Source organism: Culicoides brevitarsis, chromosome 1, assembly GCF_036172545.1.
Source record: "Culicoides brevitarsis isolate CSIRO-B50_1 chromosome 1, AGI_CSIRO_Cbre_v1, whole genome shotgun sequence".
Taxonomy (NCBI): domain Eukaryota; kingdom Metazoa; phylum Arthropoda; class Insecta; order Diptera; family Ceratopogonidae; genus Culicoides; species Culicoides brevitarsis.
In genome coordinates this window covers 28,998,159-29,020,574 of record NC_087085.1, presented here as the reverse complement: position 1 = coordinate 29,020,574, position 22,416 = coordinate 28,998,159, and the positions used below count along the sequence as shown (strand labels likewise).

Sequence of the window (22,416 nt, the reverse complement as noted above, 5' to 3'; positions counted from 1 at the left end):
TGTTGAGACTCATGGGAACCTGAAAAAATTTTTTTTGCTTGGTTTGAATTAATTGGAATAGATTTTAGGCTTTAAGAAGCCTATGTTAAAAAATTTTATAAACCCAAAGCTTTAGGATCCAGTCACTTAGTTATTTTGCGTTCCGCTACTGCAATTAAATATGAAGCTAGACAGAAGAGAAAGAAGGTAACATTTAATCCCTTTATTGTTAATTTATTATTATGTAAACTTACCGCAACAAAGTTTGATTGTTATCATCATTCAAATTGGATTTTCGAACCGTGTGAGATAAAATTACAATTTTTCATCCACAAAATTTGCTCCGTCATGTTGCCGTATAGTACCTAATGGAAAGAAATGTTCAAACAAATTATTAATTCTTGTTTGCAGCGTGTGTATTTTAAAAGTGCCAGTAGCTACTCATTATTTTTGTTTGTGGAAATTTGCCTTTTGATAAAAAACGTTGCATCATTTGTTTCGCGGGAACTTGTTTCAAAAATTTAATTAACACAATTTCTCCGAAAATTATGACCAACAAGGATGACACTAATAAATTCATATCACGTCTGAAACATCAACATGTTGTCTGGATGTAATAAAAATATCTATGTTAACAATTTAATTGACCCTCTCACTACGCGTCGCTGAGTGACTGACACGTATTCTGAATCATCATTCAGTTTCTCTCTCGGTTATTTCGAAATGTTGTCATTCACGACAAATTGATATGATGATAAGTAAAAAAAAAAATGTCGACTTATTTTTTTCTAGTTTTATGTTCTCGCGATGCTGTCGAACTTTTAAGAGATGAAGTGAAAAAAAAAAATAGATTGTCACATTTTTCATCAGGTGACATTTTCTTTTCCGTCACTTTGATCACGACACTAATCCCTTCTTTTTTTTCCTTACAAAGTGACTGACTGACACGCGAAAGTAATAGAAGATTGATGATGAAGCCCGCTAATTTAATATGACGTGAGATTTTTTGAGGTCTAATGTGATAAAGGCATCCTTGTTGTTCGTGCCTCTTTTTTCACCAGAAAATTTGTTGGAAATGCATATTAAACGGTAGGTACGCAAACAACGTAACAACGCCAATACGCAGTGGTAATACACAGAGAGGTAATTGATGGAAATGAAGAAACAACAAGATATGATGCTGAATGAAGGTAATTTAAATAAATCGATATTGTATATCGTGTTTATGCCTATTTCACAGTCGGTATATCATACAAATTACATGATAACTAACAATGTTGAAAATATGCATGTATAAATCATATCAAATGACTGTCAGTTGGGGCGGCATGGTTTTCTCTGAAATTTTTTTTTATAAAAGAAAATTGAAACTTAATTTAGGCTTTAAAAGAAATTTTTAAATATTTTTGGTAAGTATAATTATTTTTAATGATTTTAAAAGTAATCAGATATATTTTAGTTTTTAGCTTAAGAGACATGATTTGGCTTTCTAAAATACAAAAGTCGCTTTGGAAGAACAGTTTGTAAGGAGCTTCCATTCCATTTTAGAAGATGAAATCAATTCTCTAATGAAGTAGCTGCCTTTCGAGTTTCCATTCTAGAAGATGAAATCAATTCTCTAATGAAGTAGCTGCCTTTCGAGTTTCCATTCTAAAAGATGAAATCGATTCTCTAATGAAGTAGCTGCCTTTCGAGTTTCCATTCTAGAAGATGAAATCGGTTCTCTAATGAAGTAGCTGCCTTTCGAGTTTCCATTCTAGAAGATGAAATCGATTCTCTAATGAAGTAGCTGCCTTTCGAGTTTCCATTCTAGAAGGTTTCTTAAAACTCCTAATTTGACCTTTCTTTTTACAAGAAGAATAAGATGACGAGTAAGTTTATCTTTATTAAAGAAAATAGTGTTTTGAATACCTTTCAACATCCAACTGAGTCAACTTGCTTAGTAATGTCACCCCAACTGAAAGCAATTTTTCCTTATATTACGTTAGTAAACAACAGTCATTCATTATTTTATGATATAAAATGTGTGTTGCTGCAACGCAGAGCAGAAAATATAAGGAAAAAAAGAGAGTATAGGAAGCACCTGATGCCTTAGTTAAGTATCTCAACATTATTATTATGTCTGGAAGGTAAACACAGCAAACGATATAAAACACAAGCGTGTGTAAGTAAATTATTGATTGATAAATGATAGCAATAATTTGCCTATAACTAGCTCTTTGTCACAATTGACTATGGAAGAAATTTTTAACAACTTTTGTGCAACTGTTGCTGTGAAAACACTTGTCAAACCATTACATGATGTAAATAATTGCGAAAAAAGTTTGCTTTGACATTTTTTTTTGTACTTCGTCTTATTGTTATCAAAGGAATGCCAAAAAAAAAAAGTAATAAAGATCACTAACGAAGAAAGGAAAGAGTTACAAAAAAAAACCGAGCGCATATTTATGTGATGGAAACAATTTAGAAAGATGATTGATGAATTTCGTCATGGCATGAAGTAATACGAAGCACAGAATGAATGAGGGTAATTTTAAACAGAGCATATTTTCACCATGACTACCACAATTGAAAGCCTGACAGTGAAGCATTTTTGCTCATAACGTAATAGCACTTTTTTTTTTCGGTGAGCACGACATTGACGACGCCGAGGAACAACACCCAGTGCAATTACGATTATGATAATCAATTTTCGGTGTTCGGGAGATTGTAATGGGATTATTTCCATTTTTGATTTTTTTTGTATTGATTTAATAAATTAATAAGCGAGTGGCTTCCCCAAAATCACGCGTTTTTTGTTCAACACAAAACGAGCCACTGTTATTATGATATTCACGGCAATTGAACAAAAAGTACACACATTTGCTTGTGGTAGGTTCGTACACGCGAAAAATTATTTCCCTGCTGTGTTTTTCGGGGTGAATTGTGCGTGAGAGGATCTAGCTACAGCATACTGTCATCGTGTTACTTCTGCTTCTTTTGCATTTATTTAGCTAATTTACATATTTCAATATGTTCCAACCGATATACGAAATCCGGACCGCATCATTATACCGAGAGTGTGTGGTTTTAGATTTGAGTGCAGAACATAGATTTGATCCGAAAAACTGAAAACTGCGAGCGACGCGACATGGAGAGGAAGAGATGGAGGATGTACATGTGGGATTTTCACATGTTGCTATGATGACTGTGTGTCCCGAAATTACATTTCACGGATAGTTGAATAAGTTAATTTTGTTTTTTGGGGCTAAAACGCGGCGGTACGATGCGAGCAAAGATGCGAATAATCTGTGTCATTTGTATTCGCAAATTCAAAATAAATAAGCCCCATTTTGACACGATAATTATTGTAATTTTTATTTGAGGGCAGAACAGAGTGTAAGAGAGGGAAAAACGAGGAGGATAAAATCCAGAAGCGTTTTATTTTTGATTTATGACACGCTTCGTTGATGGATAGTCAACAATGTTCGAAAAAAAGTATCAAATCAAATTTATTACAAATTGATTTTTAATGGTATTAAAAAAGCGGAAAAGAGAAAACCAAATGCTTTTTTGACTGGATCGATAAAAACGTTTTGTATTTTGGTAAGTGACAATTTTGATTCGGAAAATTGTTTTTTATTATTTATCAATTCAGATTAAATTGACAGCACAAAACATATATCATCACATTTGAAAGTCAATTAAGTTGTTGTTTGTATGAAAAATATTATGACAAATATTTTGTTGACACTATGTTGCCAAGTAAACAAGAGTGTCGTTGATGAACATAAATACTCAGAACTTTTTTGTTCATGGGTATTTTAATGATTTATTTTATTAATAATCTGATTAAAAATTAAAGGAAAAGCAAACTGGGAGGAAATTCAGAAAAATATTGAAAGTTCATAAAAAAAATATGACTATTCATGACTATTGCAGTTGAATTAGAAACTTTGAATATAACATAATCGACCGGCTTGCGATAGTTTTCAGGTTGCAGTAGCTGCAAAATGTATCATCGTCAAAACTCTTATCAAGCTAGTCTTTTAGTGAATTTTAGTTCATGACGAAACATGACAAGAAACTCTTACTTTTCTTAAAATAAAAGCCCCTAAAAGTTTTCTTCCAAAATTTTTTCAACTTTATGTTATTTTTTCAATAAACTTCAGTTAAAAGTTCAGAGAAAAATTTTATTTTACAATATTTTGGTCTGCAAATCGATTTATTAGGCTATTTGGGACCCCCTCTTTCATTCTAGCTATGTCTCAACCCTCTCCTAATGCAAATAAGCGAGATACTGGTTTTTCTCCACAGTGGGATTTCACGGAAAAAATTTTTCCTGGAAAACTTCACACAGGTAAGTAAAAATTATAGTAAATTTAATGATTTGCAGCCACAAAAAAAAAGGTCTCGAATACAGAAGATTATGAATACATAATAAGCGTGCCTAAATCGAATTACACGGTCCAACAAATTTTTTCAAAAAATTTTTAACAATTCTAAAACCCATTGGAGTTGAAAGAGGGCTAAAAAATATTCGATACGTATTTTTTTGTTTAGATGTAGCAGGTCAATAAATTTTTTATGAATTTTTGAAAATTTAAAAAAAGGTATATTTTGCTCCTCATGTCTTCTCGATTTTTGTCAAAGTTTTCAAATATTTTGATTCGATATTGGGATTCGAATGTGCTTATTTATGCTTCTAATAATTATTTAGGTAAGTCATTTTTGATAATTTTTTATAAGAAATTCAAAGTTTTATTGATCCCCAACACGTTCGATAAGGGTTTCTAGATGTCACCGAGAACGATTCACAAAAACGTTTGTTTTAAAAAATTATTCGTAATTACGATTAAATACAATTTTGACTTAATGTATATCTGGGAAACTTGATATTTTCCATAACGGGCCAGATTTTTTTCTGAAATTTTAATAATTTTTAAAAACACAAACAAGCACAATCCAATCAAAAAGTTTGACAAAAATTAAGATAACACGAGGGACAAAAAATTTTTTTTTAAATTTTCAAAAATTCATAAAAAATAATTTGATCTGCCAAACAAAAAAATACGTATCGAATATTTTTTAGTCCTCTATCAACTCCAATAGGTTTCAGAATTGTTAAAAATTTTTTGAAAAAATTTGTTGGACCGTGTTATTGAGCAATTATATGTTTTTTTTAACTCATTAAAGAAAATTACTCGAAAAAATATCAAAAACGTTGAAAAATTGATATCCAAATTAACAATTCACTGAGAATCATCTCTGGTTCTACTAAATCAACCCTATTAGGATGGTTACCAGTGTTAACAAACATTCTACCAGAAAAAGAAATATCATATTAGACAACATGCAAAAAAAATGTGATTTAATAAAAAATTCCTTGCTTTATAAATTTCGACAAAGTCTCCCACTGCAAAGATTAAAACGGAAACCTCCATGGCTTAAAGAAGAACAGACATTTGATGCAATATCAACATGGAAAGTTGAATGGAATAACACATATTATCGATACACAAACCTGGTTGAAGACCCGGCAAAAAATTGCCTGGATTCAAAGAGAAAAAAGGTGTTTGGGAAAAACTATGATAGTTTAAAGACTTCTAAAATTAAGTCAAAGCAATATGTGATAAACGAAATAAGTATATGAAATAGTGATATTATATGAACTAGCCAAAAAACGTCGCAATATCATCGTAAATGATGAAAAGAAATAGAACAACAACAACAAACAACTCTCTCAGGTAAACAAAACAAAAATCATATAACTTTGATGAAATTCTCAAAATTGCAAGCCACAAGCATAACTTTTGGGCTTAAATATTTGATAAAAAAAACCTACCTCTTCATATAGACTTGTTGATCCTTTCTCCCGAAAAAATTTGCTATGAAATGATAAGCATTGTCATGCTCTTTACAAACTCTCACTCCATCTCATTATTCACGTATAGTTATTTATCTTTTAATAATAATCTCTTTCATAAGAGCTACATGTACAAAAATATTCACCACAAACTCTTTTCCTTTAGATGCTTTTCGAGCTATATACGTACGAAAAAAAGCAAACAAGTGTACCAAAAAAAAAGAGACTAAATATTAAAATCTCTTGTTGCAACTCTTTTTGTATTATACGACGAAGAGATTTTGCTTTCATTCATATTCATGCTCAGCTCATTCATATCGTTCATACGAAGACGTATAAAGCCAAGTATTTTCACCACAACATGTGATCTTGTTTATTTATGTATAATTTTTTTTTCTGTATTTTGTTTTGTGATACACTTACTTACGCACTTGTAGTGACTTTCATGCGGATCAGATGCATTCGTTGTACTTTGCCGCTATATGAGTCAACGTCTCTCTGGTCAAAACGGTGTCCACTCCATATATAAATAATTCAACCCCACTTTTTAAAGTTTGCAGTATTGATTTAGCTTTAGGATTAAAAACATCGAGAGTGGAAGTGCTCCTCAAGTTTTTAATTTTTTTTTATTAGTTTAATAATTTATAACAAACAAATAATAATCATATATTAAGATATTTCGTGTCGTGTGTGAATGATAATATAGATAAATTGCATCACCGAAGAAATTCCAAGCTAATTAGATTTAATTAGACATCTTTACGGATATTTGTCTCTTTGGTGCCGACTGGATTTAAAGAGAAAAAAAATCAAAATGGTAAGTCAAATACTGAGTGATACAAAGTTTATAAAAAAAATAATTGATTATAATTATCGTCGTACGAAGATTTAAGTGCGTGAAACGTAGCAGAGGAAAATTATGTGGTTTCGGAGAAAATTGCAGAAAATGCGTACCTGAATGTGATTTAGATGAAGGAAGTGACAATTATTTGTGAAATAATTAAAGCGGATGTTGTGATCAATGATCTAGTGCAATTATTAGTGTTGCAGGTTTTTTTACATAATAATGCAAATGATTTGCACTGGATGTAGTGAAATCAATATTGGACATGTGTGTGAAATTTGTGAGCGTGAGAAAGTTCATAAAAGGAGTTCGAGTGTGATTTTTTTTTTAAAGTGAAATGAATTTTTTGAATGATGTGTGAACGATCGATGGTATTGTTTTATGATGAGAAAAATTAATGATCAATTGTCTTGGTATATCAATCATTAGTTATTTTGTGGGAAAAACAGGATGATCTAAGGAAATGTTTGAAAAGCTGAAATTGGTTTCAAGAATTTTGAATAAATGAACGTCATCAAGGACTAATTTGTTAATAGTTCGAGAAGTCATAGGCTTTTGTTAAATATTAAGAGCTTGTTTGGATTCTTTGGTAAAATTTCAATTAAGAAAATTTTAAAGCTGTCAAGTCACTTTCGATTGATGTTTAAATTAAAGGAATCTCTGTTGAAAAGAAATCATTAGCAAATCGATTCTTTAACTTCTAAATATCAATTGAAAATCTTTGGATTTTTCGAAGGTTTCAGACTAACACTTGTTTTCTAGCAATAGAAAAAATAAATAATTATCCTTATGAGTTTTCGATTTATGAAACGAAAAAAAAAACTTGATGTAGCTCGAGACTTGAGAAATCAAATTTTTTTACTTTTTTTAAGTTCTTTGTAAGTTCTCAGACTTGGAAAGAAATGATCTACTAAAGATTTTTCGTCTTTAGTAGAATTCTAGTAGAAAAAGTTCAAAAAAATTTTTTTTTTTGATATTTTTTCCTTATTAGGATTATTATTCGTTTCGAGTAGATCATCTTTCGCGTAGATCATCTTTGTCTGAGAACTCAGGTCTCCAGATTTCTCAAGTCTCGTGCTATATCAAGTTTTTTTTTCGGTTCATTAGATCAAAAACTTGAAAGAATACTTATTTATTTTTTCTATTAGAGATGATGTTGCCCAATCAGCATTTTTTGTTTTGATGTTCTATGATCTTTGTATTGTCTTTGATTTGGGGGTTTTGATAAGTTTCAGAGCGTTAAAGTAAACTCTTTGCTTCATATTTAGTGTTTCTGAATCATTTATGGAGGTTCAAAAAAAAAATTTTAGAGACTCCTTTGTGAAATTATTTAAACATGACATGAGCAAATACGAACAAGCAAGACGATATATAAAATGACAAAAAGGCTACTCAGAACAAATTTGACTTTTCCTGTGATTCAAGACCGACACGATCACAACACATGAAGAAGGTCCAGACTACAAACACCTATGTCACGAACAAATTACTCGCGCAATAGTGTCTTCCATGAAGGGATTAATTTCTTTAATAGCCTCCCTTCTAAATTACGATGAACCGACAACCTTCTTCTTTTCAAATCAAAACTAAAAAAAAACACGTTAGAAACTTTCTGATAAAACTCACAAAACGGGACATGACAAACTTCACCTTTATAAGAAACGGATAAGATTTACAATATTTTGGAAATTGTTCATATCTTTGTAAGTCTCATCCGTTTCTGATGAAGGCGAAGTTTGTCATGTTCCGTGAATTTTCCTTTTGTGAGTTTTATCAGAAAGTTTCCAACGTGTTTGATTAAATTCACAAATGAATCTTCGAAAAATGGTTTATTTTGATTCTTTTTTCTGCTAAGCCAAAACCTTTCATTTCATTTTTCAGACTAAACTCAAAAGCACTTCAGTTCATTAACAATTCTTGATCAGAGACCGCTTTGTATTCTAAACAATCCATTAACCTTGACCTTTTTTCATCTGTCTGTCTATCTCACCTCTTCTCGCAAAACTAATCAAGCCATCTTACCCAGCAAAATGAAACACTTCACAACACAATTACTCCTCATAGTGTTTATTCATAGAAACCATAATCCCCGCAATCACTCATCCTAATCCAAGCCATATATTTCCCAACATTTCCCGCAGGTTGTAATTATGTAGCAACAACAATCCTCATTTCTCCTTATTAAGCCACCAAATTACTTCCTAATTAATGTTAATAGCATACAATTATTATTTTCGTCAAATATTGTCATCTTCTTACAAGAACAGAAAAAAAAGTCATTAACCTGGTTGCATCGTCAGAGGATTAAGTAACTCTGAAAATTAGTCAATTAATCATCAGCAACGTTTGAAATCTGGGACAGTTTCGGTCCCCGGAACGAAAGAATGTCGCCATATAATTTAAAGTAAACAAAAATTCGTTACGCAAAATGAAGCGCAACATTGTATCGCCGCACAAGAGAGCGAGAAACGTAATCGAATCAAAAGTTAATGCAATCAAATCAGAGCAATCATCAAAATATAAATCATATCACGTTCCAAACAGGAGTCCATTACAGCATCTTTCCTCATTCAACGTTTGTAAAATGAAGAAAGAAAGAAACGTGAACCTGTTTGTTTGTTACTCGACCGACGACGACGACGACGACGTGAATTGTGACAGGAAAGAATAATAAAGCATTAAAAGCACGGCGCCCGTACAAAAGACGAGAGAAAAAAATCATTTCACTTTCATTATTTGTCTTATTTTTATGTTTTTTATACATTTCTCGCGTCGTCTTACATTTCTTTTGCATCATCGATTATAAATATAATGGAGCCTATCAGTGAACGTGTTGTTTTTACGTGATCTGGAGTAAATAAGTTGGAAGTAGTAGTGATTGTTAAAAATATCTAAAGTGCTCGATGATTGATTGACGAGACTAGAAGAAAGAAAAAAAACCAAAAGAAAAGTGAAATAATAGATTTTTATCTTGCAAAAAAAAAAATTGTGTAACAAAAATTTAAAAGGCGTAGTTCGCATTAAAATAAATTTTGACCACGGCTGTCAATATTTCATCATTTATGGTCCAAACATGAGTTGTAATTGATTAAAATCATCACATCATGTTAACTTGACATGCGTTAAAACAAAAGATTTTTTTTTAAATTAATTGTTAAAAATTTACCTGCATTGCGTAATGGCGTGACATTGTTTTCTTTTTTTCTCCATTAAAAAACGGGCGAGATGTTTATTTGCTTTAATTAAAGTCACATCCGACATATTTATTCCATTTATGCCACGTGCTTGCACAATTAGGTCATGAATGAAGAAATGTCGAAGGTAATTTCCCTTTAAAGTGCGGTTGACAGTTGCTCTTGTCTTGGAGGCAAATGAATGGTTTTGTTGTCTTTGTGAATGATTTTGAATGAGTTGAATGCAAAATTGGAGAACAATGATCACCTGAAGTAAGATTTGTTTAATAATTTACTTCTGTGGATTTAAATAATTTTTTTTTGAGAATTGTCACAAAGTTTTATGAATGGATTGTTTGTGATATATAAATGGTCAAAGAGAGTTTTTAAGTTAGAGTTAAGAAAACAAAATTAAAAAAAAATAGTGATAAAAACAAACACGTTAGAAACGTTAAAGACTTTACTTAACTTGAGGTAAAAATTAAAAAAATATTTTTTTTTTATTGAAATTTATTTAAACTTCAGAATAAATCTAAAATCAATTTTTACCTTTTTTTTAATTAAAAAAAAAAATTTTAATTAAAAAAAAATTATTGACCAAAAATTTTTCTGAAATTTTATATTTTTTTTAAATTTTAAACCACAAAGGAGGAAAAATAAGGTTAAAATATCGGTAAAAAATGTTGTTTTAGTTTTATATTTTTTTTTTAAAGAAATTTTAATTATTTTTTTTATTTTATTTTTAATTTTTCTAAAGAAAAAGAAAAACTTTTCTAAAAGGAAAAAAAAAATAATTAAAAATTTTATTTAAATATTTTTTTTATTACGCTAAATAAAAAAAATAAATTATAAATTTTATTAATTTATAATAAAAATTTTATTAATTTATAACAAATATTATTTGAGAAAAATAATTAATTTTTTTGGTGATAAAAATTTTTAAAATATAAAAAAATAATTTTAAAACAATTTCATTAATTTTTCCACCAAAAAATAGACATTATCATTATTTTATTCCAATATGGGATTTTTGACAAAAATAAATAGGATTCATTGTAAAATAATATTAAAAAGTGCACTTAAATAAATTGATTTCTTTGAAAAAAAAAATATAAAATAAAATAATAAGCTCAGCTTATCAATGCCCTTTTTATTTTAATATTTTTTTTTATAATTTTAATATTTTTTTTTATTGTAAATTTAATTGATTTTTTTTTATCAACCAAAAATATGATGATTTCAGTTAAATTAATCAGCTAAAACAAGTCAGACAACTTTAATTCCACGAAGTGATTTAATAAAGGATCCAAGAAGTGTTACTTGTAAAATTTGTTAGAAATTTCTGAGAATCCAATTATAATGCTGACTTAGCTTTGTTCATCAAACTAATAAATCCCACGTTCAAATTCCGTGAGCAATAATAAATCAACATGAAGTGAATTTAGAAGCTTATTTCTCGCCACAAATTTCTACGAAGCAAAGTAATTAAAACAGCGAAATACGCTTAATAAATACTGCTAAATAATTGCGAAGTACATGAAAATTCATTCCAACCAAAATTTAAAACACTACCGCAGAATTTTTTTCTGGAAATTAACTAATGGACCTTCAATCCGATTAAAATAAAATAAATGCTGTCTGTTGCGAATTCAAAAAATCATAATTTCCAGAAATACAGTTTTTTTGCTGCCTCAAACGCACAAAGTGAATGAAAATTTCTCAAAGCTGATTATGACGAACGCCAGAGGTAGCAAAATAAATGCTTTTTGCCAAAAACGCAACATAATTGCGAACGAGTCAGTTAGATGAGTGCCCATATTTGGCTTGTTTGGAGAAATGTTAACTTGCGTCCATATATGATTTACCTTGATAATAAAAAAAAACAAGATCAGTATTTTCATTTTTAGAAATTTATCAAAAATTATTAATTTAAGCGTATTTTATTATTTTTTTATTTATTTTTTTGTAAATAATTTTTGATAATTTTTTAAAATAAAATTTAAATTTTTTATAATACCTTAGTTTAAAGGTATTTTATTAAATTTAATTTATTTTTTTTTTATTTTTCACCTTTAAAAATATTTTATTTAAACGTTTTTTTTTTAATTTAAAAATTTAATTAAATTTTATTATTTTAAATATTAACTTTTTTGTTTTTTATGAATTATTATATTTATTTTTTTTTTGTAAATATTTTTTTATTTTTTAAATTAATGAATTATTATTTATTAAATTATTTTTTTAAATTTTTATGGTTTATCAATTTAATTAAATTTTTTTTTCACCTTTAAACATATTTTATTTAAACATTTTCTTAAATTTATTTTAAAAATTTAATTTAACTATTTAATTAAATTTTATTTTTTAATTTTTTTTATTTTTTTTTTTTTTTTTTTTTTTATTTTATTTATTTTTTTTTAATAAAGGAACGAAAATAATTTTTTTATCTTTTAAATTAATTGATTAATTAGTTATTATTATTTAATTTTAATGTTTTATTAATTTAATTTAAATATTATTTTTAATTAAATTTTTTATTTTTACTCTTAAAATATATTTTTTAAATTTTATTCAGTTAAATTATAGTTTTTAAAAATATTATTTATCTAACAAATAGACATAAAATCCTCAAAACACCCATTTTTATCAAAAATTTTTAAAATGCGATAAAAAAAGAAATAAAATCAAACAAACATACAAACAAAAAGGCATTAACCTACGATAAATGCACCATTCAAGAGTTGTTATAGTAATAGTATTATTATTAAAAGCATAAGCATCAACATATTTTTTTTATATATTTTTCGATGCTCGTTATATTACGACAACCGAGTAGTTAACTGAACAATAAAAATAAATAATAAATTGAAAAATGTTTTCCTCTCTCATTTGTTGTTATATTATCATATGTTTGCTTCAGTTACTTCCAATTCCAGTTGCCAGTGACTACAACAAGCTGGCTCGTTGTTATCAGTAGCAACTTTTATTCGCAAAAAAATAAATAAAAATTGCACTCTGATGGTTTTTACGCGCATTTAAAACTACTAATGGTTATTTTGCACATAGTCATGAAAAATAATAAAAATAATGGTCGAAAAAAATCCCATTAAAGTTTTTGAGATTTTTGTTTATGATGGTGGAAAATTGAACGTATCTATTTAGTTATTTGCAGCAGTAGGATTTTTTTAATGACGAAAATTACAGTTTTATTAGAGATTTTTGAAATATTTTTTGCTTTTTACTTTTCTACTAGTTTCATATCACTCTCTTGCCTATTTTGCCTGAGGCTATTACTTTGGGACTTTCCCTGTAGGACAATAAACGATGTTTTATTAAAAGCATAAATGAGCAAAAATGAAATGAAAAGAAAATCTTTCGTTGATTAATTAAGATAGACTCTCCTTCTAGGAAATGTCCATTAGAGAGATATGTTTATTGGTGAAAAATCATGTTGAAAGCTTGCTAAAGGAAATTTCTAATCAAAAAAATTTTTTAAAAACATGTTTATCTTTACTGATCTTGAAACATTTTAGTTGATGAAAATTAGTAGCTATGGCGAATAAAAGTCTTTTCTGAAAATTCATTTAAGAAAGTAGAAAAAAAAATAATCTTTTTGATTTTGATTTACAAAGTATTTTTTCGGAGAATAGTTAAGCTAATGGAGATTTATGTCTCTCTTGTGCCTTAAATGAGCAACATTTTTTTTGTCACAAAGTCTTTTTTACGTCCATTTGTGGCATTTTTTGTAGAATTATTCTCTTCAATTTTCGTCAATTAGTTTTTAGATTAAATTTGTGATTGGTTTATTGTTTTTTTTTTGCTTTAAATGAAAGTTGTCGATTGATTGATTTTATTTTTCGATATATTTTTGATTGTTTTAGAGTGAAAATGATTAAATTAGATTTATAAAATGTTTAAATTAATTTATTTTAATTATTTTATACAAATTTTTTATATATTCTCAAAGTAATTTTTAATTTGATTTTTATTTTAAAATAAAAAATAGGAGACTTATTATTTAAAAATTTTAATTTATTTTAATTAATTAGTTAATTTTTCCTTTAAATTTTTTTTTATTTGTCAGAAATTAATTTTCAATAATTTTAAGGGTAATTATCTCAATTATTTTTTTTTACGTTAAAAATAATTTAATATTATTTTTGATAAATTTTTCTCGAATTTTTGACAAAAAAAAATTCATAAATTTTTTAACTTTTTTTAGAAATAAATGAATAAATAATTTACTTAAAATATAAGCTTTTATACAAAAAGTTTAATTAAAAACAAAATAAAAAAAAAATAAAATTAAATTTAAACGGTTAATTTAATTTTATTTTTAAAATTAAAAATTATTTTTTTTTTTTTTTTTACACAAAAATTTCCTACAAAGAGTAGATTTCCTAATACTTTCTAAAAATAATTAATAATAATTAATTAATAAATAAATTATTAATTTGTATTTAATATCTAAAATCTATATTTAACCTCAAATTTTATTTCTTACAGTACAAAATCAGCAAGAAAAATTTTTTTCTTACTTTTTTCAATTAATAAAAAAAAATAATTTTGTAAAAAAAATTAACTAGAAAACTTACAGAAAAAAAATTTAGTTATCAAACTTCCTCAATTTAAATTTTTAACCTCGTTTTTTCACTGCAAAATCTGAAAGAACAACAAGGATTTTACATTTTTTAATTGCTTCTTACACTCGCAACTAAGTTGCCTATTTGTCTTCTCCTAGATTCTTGTTTTTTTCCTCCACTTTATTGTTTTTACTAAAATTGTAGTTTTAATGTCATTCTTTCCGTTTACGACAAAACCTTCTTCCTCGTAGTACTTTTGCCAAAGTTATGCACAAAAACAACAAGATAAAAGTTTTGTTTGCATTGTCATACAATGTCTATCATTATCATTTTAATTACACCGCCACTCAACTCTGCGCTGCTAAAGAATCGTGAAACTTCCTCCCTTAGCTGCCGAAAAAAAAAATCATTACACTTCAATCTTTCACTTGCGTTGAACTAAATAACTAGTTCATGTTGTTGCTGTCTCAGTAATTACCTAGAATTTCTCGCGAAACGAAACGAGAGTGTAACAAATCGATGTAATGACAAGAACAATTGTTTCACGAGACATCATTGCCACTTGCACGTCTCCTTGTTGTTTATGCATGCACAAAACATGTCGCACAATGCACAAAAAACTTTTTAAGTTGTTGTCTTCCGATCTTGTCTTTTCTTCTGAATGAGGAAAAAAAGGAGAAAAATGCAGGCAGATGCAACACCAAACAACAATAACAATGATGGTAATAATAAAAGTTACGTGTTCTTGAATTTTATTTGACTGTAATAACAATAATAATAATAACATTGTCTGCGAGTCGCGTTAGAAACAGTTTCTCTCTCTGATGATGATGATGACACAAATTGTACGTGTTCGCAGTGGCAGCGCAATATCAGCATAGGGAAGAGCATTATGCAAACCAAATAATATAATCTTAATGTTTGTGTTTGTTGTCTTGGATGTCGCGACAAAGCTTGTTACTTACTTGTCTCGTTTGTCTTGTCGTGTCCTTTGTAGGTCGGAACAATGATTCATTTCATTTAAACCTTCTTTAAAAGTTCATTTCAAAAGCTAAATATTTTATATCAAGAGCTGAGAATTTTTTCAAGAGCTAAGAAATTTTTCAAGAGCTAAAAATTTTATTTCAAGAGCTGAAAAGTTCATTTCAAGAGCTGAGGAAGTTTATTTCAAGAGCTGAGAAGTTTATTTCAAGAGCTGAGAAGTTTATTTCAAGAGCTGAGAAGTTTCTTTCAAGAGCTGAGAAGTTAAATTCAAGAGCTAAGAATTTTAGATCAAGAGCTGAGAAGTTTATTTCAAGAGCTGAGGAAGTTTCTTTCAAGAGCTGAGAAGTTCAATTCAAGAGCTAAGAATTTTAGATCAAGAGCTGAGAAGTTTATTTCAAGAGTTGAGAAGTTCATTTCTAAAGCTAAGAAGTTTCTTTTAAGAGCTGAAGAGTTTATTTTAAAAGCAGAGAATTTTTTTGTAAGAGCTGAGAAGTTTATTTCAAGAGCTGAGAAGTTTATTTCAAGAGCTGTAAAGTTCATTTTAAGAGCTGAGAAGTTCATTTCTAAAGCTAAGAAGTTTCTTTTAAGAGCTGAAGAGTTTATTTTAAAAGCAGAGAATTTTTTTGTAAGAGCTGAGAAGTTTATTTCAAGAGCTGAGAAGTTTCTTTCAAGAGCTGAGAAGTTCATTTCTAAAGCTAAGAAGTTTCTTTTAAGAGAAGTTTCTTTTAAGAGCTGAAGAGTTTATTTTAAAAGCAGAGATTTTTTTGTAAGAGCTGAGAATTTTGAGAATCAATTCAAGAGCTGAAGAAGTTTGAGAAGTTTCATTTCAAAAAAGCTGAGAGTTTATTTTAAAAGCAAGAATTTTTTTTAAAAAGCTGAAAAATTTTCATTTTAAAGCTAAGAAACTAAGAAGAGTTTATTTTAAAAGCAGAGATTTTTTTTATAAGAGCTGAGAATTTTATTTCAAAAGCTGAAAGAGATTCATTCAAAAGCTGTAAAGTCAAGTAGAGTAAAATCATGAACCAATTTCACCTATTGTACCAGCCTTGTTTCATTACTTTTTTCTATCTTTCTTCTTAAGAATAAGTGATTTATTAGTCTCACCTACCTTTGGAGTCTCCATTCTAACGTGTCACGAATGTCTATTTGCACATTCTTTTCTTTTTACTTCCATGACGAGACATGCTAAGTGCAAGGTCATGGCTGTTCATTTACATTATTCTGGTACATTGACTCACCGTCTTATCACACAGGGACGACTTTTGCGAAAGTTTAACTTGTGTGGCTTTACTTTACAAAAAAATTTGTCTTTCACTTCTTTTTTTTTTGTATTATTTTAAATCGGTTTTTATTGAAGCCACGCAGTGTTATGGCAAAACAATAAACTTACCTTCTTTTGCATTCATATCTACAGTTACAGATCTTGAGGCGTGTGTGTTTGCGTGGTAGAAGATAACACGTGGATTACTGGCAACAATACCTTCAAAAATGATAAATAAAAATAAATAAAAAAAATCCGTTAAAAAGTTACTTTCATTTTTTATTCATTTTTCGGGTATTTTGACATGACATGTTACCGGTGTTTTTTTTCGCTGATTTTCTACCGTTGTCAAGTTGTTGCTTTTGATTTTTTTTTTGTTTTATTTTTGGAAGGTTGTGAGAAGACTTAATTTGATTGTGGATGACTTTAAGTTGGATATGACGGATGAAATTGAGGTTAAAAGGTTAACCATGTTTTTTTTTTGGTTTAGTTTAATGGCGTGCAAAAGCAGAGCATTTTTTGTATTTGACGTTTTAATTTTTTTTCGCAGAAGTTTTAAGAAAAATTCCTTGCATTTTTGTATAAATCTTAAGATATTTTTTCAAAATTTTTAATTAAAAATTTAATTTATAGTCATTTTAATTATTTAAAAATTTTGTTGTTCGTAAAAAAAATAATTTAATTTATTTTTAATTTAATTAATTTATTTTTGTTTTTAAATATTCGATAATAATTCTTTAGTTTATTTTTATTATAAAAAATAAAAATTCATTTTAGTTTAATTTATTTTTTTATATTTAATTTTTTTATAAAAATTCTTAAATTAAAAAAAAAATAATAATTTTAATTAAAAAAAATTAATTAAAATTTTAGTTGCAATATTTTCACTCTTTATTTTTTTAATTTTTTCTTCAAAGTTATTAAATTTTTTATATTTTCTTTTATTTCAGAAAATAACGAGCCTAAGTTGCATATTTCTCCTAATAAGTTTCCAACTTGTTATCGCCGGGAATAACAAAGATGTCGATACACAGGAACAAATCAAGCTCGAGGACATTGAACAAGACAACTTAACAAGCGAAAAAATAAAGGAGTTACTCGAGACACAACAATCGCAAAATATTAAATCATCTGATAACAACGAAGCGGAAGAAACCAGCAGCAATAGTCACGAACAAACACGAGACGCAGTCCAAACAGTGTACGCTGAATCATCCGCGGAGGCAGTTTCTGCCTCGCCCGCAACATCCGGAATAAATTACGACGGTTATCTGAGTTTAAGATACTTAACTCCGGGACCTGCGATAAATTATGCACCAACAAAAGGTAGTTTCGTGGCGGACACACACAAATGCACCATAATTTAATTTTAATTATTATCTATTTAGATTATGTGCAACAGCAGCAGCAGCAGCAACAACCTGAGATACAATATGTGCCACAAGTTCATGAAAATGAAATTACGTACACAGTACCGGCCAGGCAGTCATTAGTAAAGCCATTTATTGGCGGCGGAGCGCCAATTCATCCAATGCTAACGCCACAACCGCAATACGTCTATGTGCAGTCACAGCCTGGCGGACCGCTGGGAACGGTGCAACAACTTCACCATCATCAGCAACAGCCACTGCCCGTTACTGTGCAAAAAACTGTGTATCAGCAGGAGCAAGACCAGAAAAACAGAGGGAATTACTTGCAGTTTATTTCGCCATCACCGTGAGTTTTAATTACCTGTCTTACGGATTTAAAAAGGGGTGAAATTGACTTCTTGTTTTGAAAAACTTAGTGGGACGAAATTACCTTTTTAAAGCCCTTGAAAATAAGACCCTCAAACTTTAACATGGAAGTTTTTCGAGATTTTTATTTTTTTGAAAAAAAAAATTCCTTTTCCTTTTATTAGTTTTTTCAGAAAAATAAAAATTTCGAAAAACTTCCATGTAAAATCTTGAGGGCCTTATTTTCAAGACCCAAGGGCCTTAAAAAAGTAATTTGGCCCACTGGGAAGGAGTTAAAACCAACCCCCTCAAATAAAGGGATCTATTTGACCCATTTTGCAGTTGATCGTTTTCAGCCATTATTGTTCAAATTTGTTTCAGGAGATTAATTTAACGCCATTAGAGTTAAAATTAATTGAGAAATTAATAAAATTAATTAATCAATTGAGAGGTTAAAAAGATACAAATAACCTCTAAATTGATTAAAATAACCCTTCAAGGGATTAATTTAACCTCTTAAGGCGTTAAATTAACCTCCTGAAAAAAAAGCCTTAAAGGGGCTGGAAAGGATTAACTGCAAAAGAGGTCAGATTGATCCCTTAAGTTAAGAGGTTAAATTTTAACTCCTTATCTAAGTCAATTTCCCCCCTTTTCAAATCGTAGACTACAGTTTTTTTTCACATGCCATTCTAATGATAAAAAATTTTCACCACAGCGGTTATTTAATGGTTCCCTATCCATATCAAGTGCCTCATCCACAGCATGTTACCCAGCCATTGCCGCCTCCAATCCTGCCATCTGTTTCCCCATCATCCGTTATCACCTATTCTCAAGGCGAAACTGGGTCATCTAGTCTTGTTCATACTTCCACGGCACGTCCTTACATTTCATATGCCCCAAGTTTCCCATCATCAGGTTCTCCTGCACCTCCAATTCTGCCCATACGTTATCATACTCCCACCAAATACACAACTTCCATTGAACCGCAACTCATTCTCGGACCAATTAGTCTTCCTCCAACCATTGAATACTCTTCGCATCCCTCAAACCATCAACCTGGCTACGGATTACGTTTCACACCAACTCCATCTCCCTTCAGCTTTGAAGGTCTCACGAATTTCCTGAAAAGACCGATGGATCATTTGATACAAGCTGCTTCCGGGATCATGCCGAGACATAAACCAGCACCGATTTACTCGTCGTATCCTTCGAGCTTTACGTCGTCTTATACGGGACCTCTGAAGAATTACAACACAATTGCTTATTCAGTGCCTTATACGCCATCGAAGATGTTTTTGAAACGAGAAACGCTGAAACGGAGTGATACTAAGAAGAAGGAATGAGGGTTGTTGATTTTTTTAGGTTTAAGAGGAACTTTTGTGCTTTAATTTATGTATATAGTTTTAATTTTTTTTTAAGTTTTTTTTTCGACACTTAACAAAGAAATTTTTATTGATTAAAAAGTTTTTTTCAATTCATGTCGAACAATGAAGGCGACGACCTTACTCATCATCATTGCTTCCCACAACAAAAAACTCGCTCGTCAATAGTGTAGTCAGTACATGACATACAATTCACACTTTTTAATAAATTTTTTGTGTCATATCAAAATTTTAGAACACTTGAGTACACACATGTTTCGTTATCGTTATCATCGTTCATCACACGAAATTCTCGCAGTCTTGCCGCATCGGCTTAAAAGTCAAAAAGCGTCGTCATGTTGAAGTCAAAATTTTGTTTATTTTTTATTTTAATTTTTCTGTTGTTGATGGACTGCATTTGTGATGATGAAGTGATGAAATTCAAGCGCAAGCACAAGCATATGAGAGATGTTAAAAAAACAAGTTCCACAGTAAATTTGAAACTATGGTATAAAAATCTTTGCAAGCCGAAATTGGTGGTCGATTATTACTGCTATACGTGTTTCTGTGATAAAAATGGCGAGAACGCATTGTGTCGATCGAATAAAAAGTGCAAAAATGTGAGGCCGTATATTATGTATCCCGATGGAGAATTGTCGGAGGAGCAATTGTTTTAGAAGTGAATTATTTTTAAGATATTTCGTATGAAATTAATTTTTTTTAAAAGTTGACGTAAAATAAAATATGTGGAATTCATAAATTATACTAAAAATGCTTAGCAGACTTCTTAGTTTCAGTAAAAAAAAAGTAAATTGCCAAAGACCGGTCTCGAACCGGTGACCTTTGCATCTTCAGTGCACTGCTCTCCCCCTGAGCTACTTCGGCTTCTTGAGATGAAAACCGTTATTTCATATCATTTCTTCCTCAAATTGATAAGAAATTCTCAACAATATTCTTTAGAAATATATTAAAGGAAAATTTCCATTTAGATTTTGTTGAAATTGAGTTGATTTCTTTGTTTTTAAATTAACTCATTCTTCCATAAACTTTCCTTTTGTTATGGTATTAATCAAAATAATTCCAAAGTCTATAATGAAAACTATTTTGTTCTCGATTCTGTTATCATTATGGTGTAACTTTAATTTTTGCTTCTCAAAAGATTGTTTGTTTTTGGTCAATAGAAGATTAAATTCTGTTTGAATTGTTAAATGACCTTAACATTTGTGCAAAAGCTGAAAATTTGTTATATTTATTGATAAATTTCATATTAATTAAATTTCTTCGTTGTTATTCAACTATTTTCAATTAAACTTAGGATTATATTTGATGCCAATTTCGTTCGACTTTGTAATCTTAATTGCCAACAATCATTATTTTATAGGTCTTTTGAATTTTCTTGGAACATATTGTCCTGCAATTTTCTTATTTTGTCGATGGATCCAAATCATATGAATCACTCATGCTGAATTCGATTCTTTCAATTCTTTGTAATGAGCTCTATGCTATACAAATTTCAAGACATTCGACAAAATGGCATTAGATTTTTTGATGGTTTTGTGTTAGTGTAAGCCAAAAATCATCGTTCGTAGTTTTCTAAAAAGAGCATGCTAACTTCGTGCTAAACTTCAATATTAAGCGAGTGTGCTTTGAGTCTGCTTTATAGAAAATTTAGAAAATCTAGAAATCGATAAAGAGCAAGAAAAAAACATTTTTGGTGATTTTTTTTTTCCTTAAAATTTAGTCTGATGGATGAAACCCCGCGTGTTAAAATCAAGGATAGTTATATTTTTTGACCATCATTAGAGAATTTTCTTTGCTTTCACATAAAGTCATTAAATTTTTAATTTAAGTTCACACTTGCCAATTTTTTTAAGAAATTTAAATCCAACAATTGATGAATATAGTTGTACAGTTAATTATTATATTCTGAATGACATGTTTCTTTTGTTTTGTATTGTTATTATATTAAGGGAAGAACTGGTTGTAATACTGGGCGATAACAAAACCTCGTTCGATGCACTTTACAAAATATTGAATAAGGCAAATTTCCAGAAGACTTTGGATTAACTTATCGCAACATACAAGGATTTTAATTACTGCGTAGGAAATACCCAAGAGAAATTATCGGAGTAAAACAAGCAAGTTGTCAATAAGCTATTTAATTCAAACAAGAATTCTAAGAACTTTTGATTATCATAACTGAAACATAAATACCGCAAAATTTGCGTCGTATATAACTAAAGGTATGCACCTGCATTGACAGAACAGTATACTTACTGTTCGAGAGGTGAAACGAAGTTTGACAAATAATTCAAAACACTAAAACCGAGTAAGATTGGGCTTTAAATACGAGAAAAATCAATGTAAAAATTGACGATAAAATGAGCTCACTAAGAAATTAAGAATTTGGACGAAAGTCAGAAAAAATTATAGTGGATAAGAGCCCTGGAGTTTTGAGCGCCTACAACAACTTAAAGCAGCCATCAACAATTGAACCTAGTACGTCCTTAGAGGCATTTCGTATGCGTACAGTCATTTGGATTATCAGAAAATAATACTAAACAACTAATTAAGGCAGAAGTTCTCGAAATGTAACCGTCACACTAAATTTTAATGAAATTTTTTTTTTTTGTAAAAATATTTTTTTTTTTACTTTCTATTGATTTTTAGA

At 29.2% G+C, this 22,416-nt stretch overlaps 2 protein-coding genes and 1 non-coding gene across 3 annotated transcripts in view; 1 reads left to right on the top strand and 2 right to left on the bottom strand.

The window, feature by feature from the left end:
- The window catches only part of LOC134827586 (zinc finger protein ZFMSA12A-like), a 230,213-nt gene that overhangs the window by 99,522 nt on the left and 108,275 nt on the right, over positions 1-22,416 (top strand). The window lies entirely within an intron of this gene.
- The window catches only part of LOC134827592 (uncharacterized), a 145,266-nt gene that overhangs the window by 46,899 nt on the left and 75,951 nt on the right, over positions 1-22,416 (bottom strand). The window lies entirely within an intron of this gene.
- Positions 20,559-20,630, bottom strand: Trnaf-gaa (transfer RNA phenylalanine (anticodon GAA)). The gene has a single exon. It is a non-coding gene; the product is annotated as a tRNA-Phe (tRNA).